An 11,060-nucleotide genomic window follows, 5' to 3' on the forward strand; every position below is an offset into this window, starting at 1 on the left:
ATAAAATGGCTCAACACATCAGTGCTATCCAAAATGATTACCGTAGCCAGGGCCAATTCATGACTTTTGTCACCTCTATGCACTTTTTCCTTTAGGGACCTTTTTCTCCATAAAAAAATATAAATAATATTATAAGACTGCATTGGTATAACAATGACTATAATCCATGCTGATTTATATTTGTGTTTATACTAATGAAGCCAAAGTATATATCTCACTTATTGCAGGAAATAAACTGCATTGAGACTAAATAGGCCTCCTACCCGCAATTATTCAGTTGGCTCCTCTGGCCAAGATATCTCTTTTGAAAACAGTTGTGCAGTTGTGTAATTTACAGTGATCTTGTGGGATTTCACCATAATCTCATGAGATCTCCTTAAAGAGACATGGGGGTAGATTTATCATGAAACGGATGCTGTAATCTACCCCTGAAGTTAAGAAGCAGCAGTCGTAAGACCGCTGCTCCTAAACTCATTCGCCACCTCTGAGGCGAATGATCCGATCGGGATGATTGACACCCTACTGCTAGTGGCCAATTGGCTGCGAATGTGCAGGGGGCGGCATTGCACAATTGTCGCAAAGTAAAGTGTGAACTCAGTGCTAACGAAGAAGCCTTTGTGACACATTTTTTATGGGAAACACACCTTCATGCACTCTAACTCCAAACATGGTCGTGACACTTCTTTTTCCAGTTCTTGCACCTAAATTATTTGAATTTTTAAAAAGGATTGCACCTTTGTGAACATTCAATAATGTAGGCACAAGAACTGTAAAATGCACTGTTGTGACCGTATATTGGACTACATCCAGTAGTGGACTTAATCAACAGAGGGCCCTGGTGCACATTTTTCTTGGGCCCCCAAAGGTAACTCAATATTAAGCAATAGTAATAACATACATGCTGCTCTGTATAGGGATTTTGAAGATAGATAGATAACCTGCACTAATAAAATGCTCCCCTGCATTAGGGTTATAAAACATTCTACATGTCTATGTATAGACTGGCTGCTATGACCCCTACCCAGCACTTGGACCTGCAGTCTTTTTCTTGTTTTCAGATCACACCAAACAGTGGCATAGATTATGAGTTGTAAGCTAGGGTTAAAAAGCAGCGTTAAGAGGTCCTAATGCTGCTTTTTAACGCCTTCTGGCATTACGAGTCTTGAAGGTACAGGTGTACCGCTCACTTTTTTGGCCAGACTCGGAAATACCGCAAATCCACTTACGTCAATTGCGTATCCTATATTTTCAATGGGACTTGCATAGCGCCGGTATGAGTCTGACCAAAAGTGAGTGGTACACCCTCTCCTGTCAAACCTGGTACCGCATTTAAAAGTCAGTAGTTAAGAGTTTTACACTACAATGCCATAGCATAAAACTCTTAACTAAAGTGCTAAAAAGTACACTAACACCCATAAACTACATATTAACCCCTAAACCGAGGCCCTCCCACATCACAAACACTAAAATAAATATTTTAACCCCTAATCTGTCGAACTGGACATTGCCGTCACTATAATAAACATATTAACCCCTAAACCGCCGCACTCCCGCATCACAAACACTAGTTAAATATTATTAACCCCTAATCTGCCATCCCTAACATCGCCGCCACCTACCTACATTTATTAACCCCTAATCTGCCGCCCCTAACGTCACCGCCACTATATTAAATGTACTAACCCCTAAACCTAAGTCTAATCCTAAACCTAACCCCCCCCCCCTAACTTAGATATAATTACAATAAATCTAAATAAAATTACTATCATTAACTAAATAATTCCTATTTAAAACTAAATACTTACCTATAAAATAAACCCTAAACTAGCTACAATATAACTAATAGTTACATTGTATCTAGCTGAGGGTTTATTTTTATTTTACAGGCAACTTTGTATTTATTTTAACTAGGTATAATAGTTATTAAATAGTTATTAACTATTTAATAACTACCTAGTTAAAATAAAGACAAATTTACCTGTAAAATAAAACCTAACCTAAGTTACACCTAGCAATACACTATAATTAAATAAATTAACTAAAATAAATACAATTAATTACAATTAAATAAAATTATCTAAAGAACGGAAAAAATACACTAAATTACAGAAAATAATAAATAAATTACAAGATTTTTAAACTAATTACACCTAATCTAATCCACCTAACAAAATAAAAAAGCCCCCCAAAATAAAAAAAAGCCCTACCCTACACTAAATTACAAATAGCCCTTAAAAGGGCTTTTTGCGGGGCATTGCCCCAAAGTAATCAGCTCTTTTACCTGTAAAAAAAAAGTACAAATAACCCCCCAACATTAAAACCCACCACCCACACAACCAACCCTAATCTAAAACCCTCCCAATCCCCCCTTAAAAAAAAACTAACACTAACCCCTTGAAGATCACCTTACCGGGAGACGTCTTCACCCAACCTGGCAGAAGTGGTCCTCCAGACGGGCAGAAATCTTCATCCAACCGGGCAGAAGAGGTCCTCCAGACGGGCAAAAGTCTTCATCCAGATGGCATCTTCTATCTTCATCCATCCGGCGCGGAGCGGGTCCACATTCAAGACATCCGACGCTGAGCATCCTCTTCTGTCCACGGCCGACGACTAAATGAAGGTTCCTTTAAATGACGTCATCCAAGATGACGTCCCTTCAATTCCAATTGGCTGATAGAATTCTATCAGCCAATCGGAATTAAGGTAGAAAAAATCCTATCAGCCAATAGGATTGAGCTGGCATTCTATTGGCTGTTCCAATCAGCCAATAGAATGCCAGTTAATTCCTATTGGCTGATTGCATCAGCCAATAGGATTTTTTCTACCTTAATTCCGATTGGCAGATAGAATTCTATCAGCCAATCTGAATTTAAGGGACGCCATATTGGATGACGTCATTTAAAGGAACCTTCATTCAGTCGTCGGCCGTGGACAGAAGAGGATGCTCCGTGTCGAATGTCTTGAAGATGGACCCGCTCCGCGCCAGATGGTTGAAGATAGAAGATGCTATCTGGATGAAGACTTCTGCTCGTCTGGAGGACCACTTCTGCCCGGTTGGATGAAGACTTCTGCCCGTCTGGAGGACCACTTCTGCCCGTTTGGGTGAAGACGTCTCCCGGTAAGGTAATCTTCAAGGGGTTAGTGTTAGGTTTTTTTTTTTTATTTTTTTTATTTTCAAAGAAGCTTTATTGAAATAACTGTAAACATACATGTTATGCAACAAGTATAAATAATCTTCACCAATATTTTCTTATATCAACAAAAAGAAATGCAAAGGAAGTTAAAGTCCAAATCTGGTTACGTCTTTGATCCTTGAATCTCGCATGTTTAAGCTAGCTATTCGTGACGTTGAATATAAATGTTTATCCTTCTCTTTCCATGTCTGCTGGCTGGCGTCAGACTGTTTTTGATCTATTAACTTATGGTGCATTAAAGCTCACATCACAGTTCTATGAAAACCATATACTCATTGTGACTTATAACATATCTTTAACTTTAAAGAGAACAGAAAAAGAAAAGAGAAAGAGAGAAAAAGAAAGAAAAAGAAACACTGTTGCCTACTGCTTGTTAAACCTGTTCATGTCTGTAGGATTTTATGTACCCCTGTTACTGTCCCTTGTTTGGCATTCTGCCCATTGTAGTAACATAATCTCATGTGTGTCTATTGTACCGCTTTGGAGATGATGGTATCTCTCTAGGTGTAGCAAAGTGTCTACCTGCTGTTTCCATTCCTTGACTGTTGGAATAGTTTTACTTTTCCAGTGTTTGGGTATCAGCATCTTTGCCCCGTTCAGCATGACTAATCGTAAAGCAATAGATGCTTTGCTCTCAAGATGAGGCAGAGATAGAAACAACAAGGTCTTAAGGCTGTTTTGTAGTGGCTTTCCTGTTGCTCTCCTGATGTGGTCAAGTATCTCCATCCAAAATTGGTCAAGACCAGGGCAGTCCCACCAAATGTGGGTCAGTGTGCCTTCCCCTCCACATTCCCTCCAGCACCTTCCGGTGGTTGTTTTGTAAATGTGTTTTAGTCTGCTGGGGGTGAGGTACCAACGTGATAGAAATTTATAACTAGATTCCTGTACTCTGGTTGAGACCGAAGATTTCTTTGTGACTTGGAAAGCTGTTAACCAGTCTTGGAGTTCAATGTCAATGCCTAATTCTCTTTCCCAGGCCTTAGTGTACGTGGGTAGGGTTTGTGCGTCATCTATTAGCAGCAGTTTATACAGGATAGATATTGCGTGATCTATTGGTGTGTCTTGTAGGCATAGTTTTTCGTACGGAGTTACCTGCCTGAACAAGTCATGTTTATGTCTATGTGTTGCTAAGTAATGGTTTAGCTGTGAGTGCTCTAGCCAGTTCATTCCCAGTCCTATCCCTGTCTCCCTCATCTGTGCAAGGGTCCTCAACTTCCCTTCCTCAATTATTGTTAAGATTATTCTATCCTTAAGTGGTGTTCTGTGGTGGATCTTGGTTTCCCTATTAGTCCACACTTTCCCAGGGTTATTGTATAGTGGCGTCAAAGGGGAGAAATGTGAGGATATGTTAGTCAACGTTTTCATCAACCTATCCTAGCTGGTAAAGAAATCTACATATAGTGGATATTTGGTCACCGCCACAGGTCTTTCCCCTCTTGACAGCCAGGCTGTGCCTCCTGCGTTCCCTGCACCTAGGATGGAACAGTCCAGCTGTACCCATCTTTTATCTTGTGCATTGCTACTCCATTCTATCAGCGTTCTCAAAGTGATAGCCTGTTTGTATGTCAGTAAATTAGGTAGTCCCAACCCTCCCCTGTCTCTTGGGAGGTAGAGGGTTTTCCTAGATACTCTAGGTCTGATGCCCCCCCATATATATTGTTCTATCAAGTTTTGGAGTCTGGGTAAAAACCGTGGTATGGGCGTTGTTTGTAGCAGATAGAGGAGTCTCGGTAACACGTTCATTTTAATGACATTAATCCTGCCTACCCAAGATATCGTCTTATTCTTCCAGTTTGACAGGTCAGCTATCAGTTTGCCCTCTAAATGTTTATAATTAGCCCTGAAAACTTCCTGCTGGTCATGTGAAATGTAGATGCCTAGATATTTCATACTAGTGGTTTGCTTTCGGAGCGAGCATTCCTCCAATGTTTTGTTAAGGACTTCCGAATTGCAAGTAATGTTCAGTAATTCAGATTTTGAGAGGTTTAATTGAAAATTGGACACCTTTCCATAGTCTCTGAACGTCTCTAATGCTCTGGGTAAAGATTGGTCTATGTCTGTGAGTGTAAGTAGGACATCGTCCGCGTATAATGCCAATTTATAATTACTGTTTGCTATGGTGATTCCCGTCACCCGTTCGTCTGCTCTAAGCCTCTGTGCCAGTACTTCTATTGTGAGCGCAAATAATATGGGCGAGAGTGGGCAACCCTGTCGTGTTCCGTTTCTTATTTTAAGTCTTTCCGAAAGTATTCCGTTAACCTTTACTCGCGCGGTGGGATTCTGATATAGTGTGAAGATTAGCCGAATGAAAGAGTCGCTGAATTTCATTTTGTGGAGGACAGATTTGAGAAAGAGCCAACTTACTCTGTTGAACGCTTTCTCAGCGTCCGTGGAAATCAAAGCCATCGGTATTTTGTGTGTTTGGGCATAATGTATTAGTTGGAATGTCCTAATGGTATTGTCCCGCCCCTCACGGCCCGGGACAAATCCCACCTGATCTGGGTGTATTAAGTCGGGGAGGCATTTGTTTATTCTGGTGGCTAGTATTTTGGCAAAAAATTTTATGTCCGAATTCAAGAGCAAAATGGGTCTGTAATTCTCCGGTCTGTCTAATTTTTTCCCCGGCTTGGGAAGAACTGTAATATGGGCTTCTAACATGCTGTCTACGAATCCCCTTCCTTTCAATAATGAATTGAACAGTTTCGTCAGTGGGGCCAACATGTGGTGCATGTAAGCTTTATAATATTTTATACTGATACCGTCCGGTCCAGGACTCTTGCCATTCGGCATTTTCATGATTGCTGCTTTGATTTCGTCTGGTGTAATCTGTAAGTCTAGTTTTTCGGAATCTTCCTGACTTAGTTCGTTAAGTTGTATGTCCGCTAAAAAGCTGTCAATGTCTTCCTGTGAGCTATCCGTCTTAATGTTGTATAACGCCTCATAGTATCTTCTAAAGATATCCGCTATCTGTAAGCTATCTTTGTGAGCTTCCCCTTTGGTATCTGTCAGTGTGTGGACATGCGAGTATAACTGTTTTCTCTTAAGAGCTTTTGCCAAAGATGTGCCTGTTTTATTATTAACATCGAAATACTTTTGTTGCAATTTATCCGCTCGTCTTTGGTATTCTTTTATCAAGTGGTTGTTAAGTTCTGTCTTAGCCGTAGTCAAACTGCCTAATGCCGTTACAGAATCAGGTTGTCTCTTAAGTTCTGATTCCCAATATCTGATTTGTGATGTGATCGAGTTTACGAATTGCCTATTGTTTTTGGTTTCCCTGGCTTTGTGTCTAATAAACTCCCCCCGTACTACACATTTATGGGCTTCCCAGAGTGTTGAAGGTGTGGTGTCCTCGTTCGTATATTCTCTAAAGTAGTGTCCTATTATTGTGTCTATTTCTGTAACTATCAGTGGGTTTTCCAACATGTGTTCATCTAACCTCCATAAGAATGGTTTGATAGGTATGTTTGGCCATTTGATCGTGCAGCTCACTGGTGCGTGATCTGACCACGTGGTTGGTAGTATTGTGGAGTCTTCCACTAAAGCTAGACCTATCTGATCTGTGATTACATAGTCAATTCTAGTATAAATATGGTGGGGATGGGAATAAAATGTGTAGTCTCTTGTGTGCGGGTGTTTTGTCCACCATACGTCATGTAGTTTGAGTCGATGTAGTTGAGTTTGTATGGCTTTTATCACTTTTTGTGGTGTGGTAGTTTTGCCTGGGGATGTGTCATATGTGGGGTCCAGAGGTAGATTGAAGTCTCCCCCCATTAATATAATGCCTCTTGCATGTTCCAGAATCAACTGCGTTACTTGTTTGAACAAAATTTGCTGTCCCACATTTGGTAGATATACATTTACCATGGTAAATAGAGTGTTAAAAAGAAGGTCGATCACTATTATAAAAGAGCCATTAGGGTCCTTAAGTGTGGTTGTCGGCGTGAAGTGTATGTTGTTTCTCATGAGGATACCCACCCCTCCTTTTTTGGTGTTTCCTGATGCTAGAAAGACTGTTTTATACCTGTTATTAATGAGTTTAGGTTCCCTCCCTTTCTTAAAATGGGTTTCTTGTACATATACTATGTCCCCTAAATCCTTGTTTAGTTGTCGAAAGGCTATTGAACGTTTTTCAGGGCTGTTGAGGCCCTTTGCATTTATGGTCAACAACTTTATAGACCTCGGCTGCATAATGCGGTGTTGGATTCACGCGCTGTATGAGTATCAGTGGGTAGCTGCTATAAGCGGGGGTGTCCTAGTGCGCCCTTAACTGTATCTCCAAGGTGTGTGAGGTACTTACAGTGCCTTGTGTTCTTTCAGCCTGTGCCGTGTGTATTGTTTTCTGGCTTTGTATACTACGTGTAAAAGCTCGGATGCGGGTATTAGAGTGGTATGTTTGTATGGAAACCAAAGCAGAGGCTTAACTATTACTATTAATCTGGTTTTTGAATCACAGTCTCTATCAACAGTGTTCAATAAAGTTCAAAAAACAATGCTTGTATCAACTATTGCTATTGTCCGATGCAGATTGTACCGGACAATACAAAACAAAACAATACAATAAAATAGAGGCAATATCCCAGTCCCCCAAACCTGACCTGTAAAGGAAAAAAGACAGTAATAACAATCTTAAATCTTATCATACGACCTGTAATCAATTGTCCTAGTTCAGAGTCCCCAGTTCAGTTATCAAAGTCCACTGTGTCATTCAACAGACACATTGTCTTCATCAACCACTCCAGTTTTTGAAGTAGTGGCTTTCTCTTCTGATGTGTTTTTTAGCAGTGGTTGTGGGTTGTTTCCTCAGGGTGGTGGCCTTGTTTCTGTGTGTTTCATGTGTTCTTGCTCTTGGATGTTAATTTGTAGAACTTCACAAAAATGAGGAAGGTCTTCCTTTCTTCTGAGGATGGCTGTTGTGTTCCCTCTGTTCACTATTATACTGACAGGGAAGCCCCATTTATATGTGATCTTCTGTTCTCGCAAGATGCTGGTTATGTAGCGAAGTTCTCTCCTTTTCTGAAGTGTTGTAGGGCTTAAGTCTTGAAAGATTTGAATCCGGTTTCCTGCGTGTGTAATATTTTGTCTCAGTCTAGAGTGTCTTAAAATCTCTTCTTTGTCTTTGAAGTTGAGCAATTTTACAATTACATCTCTTGGTGGTGCTTTTGGCGGTGGTTTTGCCCTCAATGCTCTATGCGCTCTTTCCAACACCATTTCTGGTGCGCTGTTATCTCCTTTTATGGTTCTGAATAGATCTTGTAGGCACCCCTCTAGCGCCACTGAATAGTTTCTGGTATACCCCGTATTCTTAGGTTGTTTCTCCTCCCCCTATTGTCTAGGTCCTCAACCTTGTCTAAGAGGAGCTGTATGGTTTCTTCTTGATCATACGCCAGTTTGGACATATGCTGTATATCATTGTCCATTGTATTATGGCTTTCTTCTAAGGTAGTGACCCTGTGAGTTACCCGCACCAAGTCTTTTTTTAGATCTCCATACCAGTTCTTCATTTCAGATACTATCTCTTTGAGATCGTCTTTAGTACATAGTGGTATAAGATCTTCTTTTATGAGGCCAATAGTGCCAGTATTTTGCATTTGCATCTCCACATGAACATCTTGTTGTTTATCTGCGTTTGATGTTGTTTGCACAGTGTCCTGAGGTGATTCAATTGGCTTGAGGTATTGCTGCAGCATTCTAGAGCGTGGGGTGTTCTCTGTTTTATTGGGTTTGCGACCTGGCATATTTTTATAGTGTTAGGTTTTTTTAAGGTGGGATTGGGTGGGTTTTAGAGTAGGGTTGGTTGTGTGGGTGGTGGGTTTTAATGTTAGGGAGGAATTGTAATTTTTTTTCAGGTAAAAGAGCTGATAACTTTGAGGAAATGCCCCGCAAAAAGCCCTTTTAAGGGCTATTTGTAATTTAGTGTAGGGTAGGGCTTTTTTTTATTTTGGGGGGATTTTTATTTTGTTAGGGGATTAGATTACGTGTAATTAGTTTAAAAATCTTGTAATTTGTTTATTATTTTCTGTAATTTAGTGTTTGGGTTTTTTTGTACTTTAGATAATTTTATTTAATTGTAATTAATTGTATTTAATTTGGGTAATTAATATAATTATAGTGTAGTGTTAGGTGTAATTGTAACTTAGGTTAGGTTTTATTTGACAGGTACTTTTGTATTTATTTTAGCTAGGTAGTTATTAAATAGTTAATAACTATTTAATAACTATTCTACCTCGTTAAAATAAATACAAAGTTGCCTGTAAAATAAAAAAAAAACCTAAGCTAGCTACAATGTAACTATTAGTTATATTGTAGCTATCTTAGGGTTTATTTTATAGCTAAGTATTTAGTTTTAAATATGAATTATTTAGGTAATTGTAGTAATTTTATTCAGATTTATTTTAATTTTATTTAAGTTAGGGGGTGTTAGGGTTAGGTTTAGGGGTTAATAACTTTATTATAGTGGCGGCGACGTTGGCGGCAGATTAGGGGTTAATAAATGTAAGTAAGTTGCGGCGACATAGGGGGCAGCAGATTAGGGGTTAATAAATAAATGTAGGTGTCGGCGATGTTGGGGACGGCAGATTAGGGGTTCATATGTATAAGGTAGGTGATAGCGGTGTCCGGAGCACCAGATTAGGGGTTAATAATATAATGCAGGTGGCAGCGATGTCGGGGGCGGCAGATTAGGGGTTAATATTAGGGGCGTTTAGACTCGGGGTTCATGTTAGGGTGTTAGGTGTAAACATAAATGTATTTTCCCCATAGGAATCAATGGGGCTGAGTTAGGAGCTTTACGCTGCTTTTTTGCAGGTGTTATTTTTTTTTCAGCCGGCTCTCCCCCATTGATTCCTATGGGGAAATCGTGCACGAGCACGTTTTACCAGCTCACCGCTAACGTAAGCAGCGCTGGTATTGAGGTGAGATGTGGAGCTAAATTTTGCTCTACGCTCACTTTTTTGCGGCTAACGCCGGGTTTATAAAGACCCATACTACCAGCGCTGTCTGTAAGTGAGCGGTGAGCATAAACTGCTCATTAGCACCGTACAGCCTCTAATGCAAACTCGTAATCTAGGCGAGTGGTTTTACAATCAATGAATGAAAATATTGTTATAACTATACTTTTAAATATTAAAAGTGGAAAAATAGCAATTGAGCAATCATACCCAGTATGCCCATCATGCCAACATACAAATGGCATTCAGATGTTTAGTAGTGGTGAGGATGGAATTGGATTCTAGTAGGTTCCTTTTGAACTCACATTTGCACAATCCCATTTCAAACGCTAGTTTATGAAGACACGAGTACTAATAGTGACAATCACGACAGGGAGAGTGTGACAGGAACAAACATTCTCAGAAAGAGATTGCAAAACACCATTTATAGCTGCTGGGGTCCTAATCTCACTTTTCCTACAGATCCCCTTAGCTGAACAGGATATGATATACTGAATACATATACATATGTAAATTAACTTATACATATGAAAATGTGTGCCCTGGCCACTGCATTAAATGGGCATAATACTCATGATGCAGCATAACTGTAAAACGCTGACATGAAAATATCACCTGAAAATCTCTGTAAAAAAGGAAGATATTTTACCTCCAAATGTCTTCAGTTCATCTGTAAATACATATGTACACACATATAAATACATATGTACACACATATAAATACATATGTACACACATATAAATACATATGTACACACATATAAATACATATGTACACACATATAAATACATATGTGCACATATATAGACACACACACACATATATATATATATATATATATATATATATACACACACACATCTTTAGAGATGTATATGTATGCATCTCAATGTTAAAGCCCCTTGGCTGCCTTTTTTA

Source organism: Bombina bombina, chromosome 7 (genome assembly GCF_027579735.1).
Source record: "Bombina bombina isolate aBomBom1 chromosome 7, aBomBom1.pri, whole genome shotgun sequence".
Taxonomy (NCBI): Eukaryota; Metazoa; Chordata; class Amphibia; order Anura; family Bombinatoridae; genus Bombina; species Bombina bombina.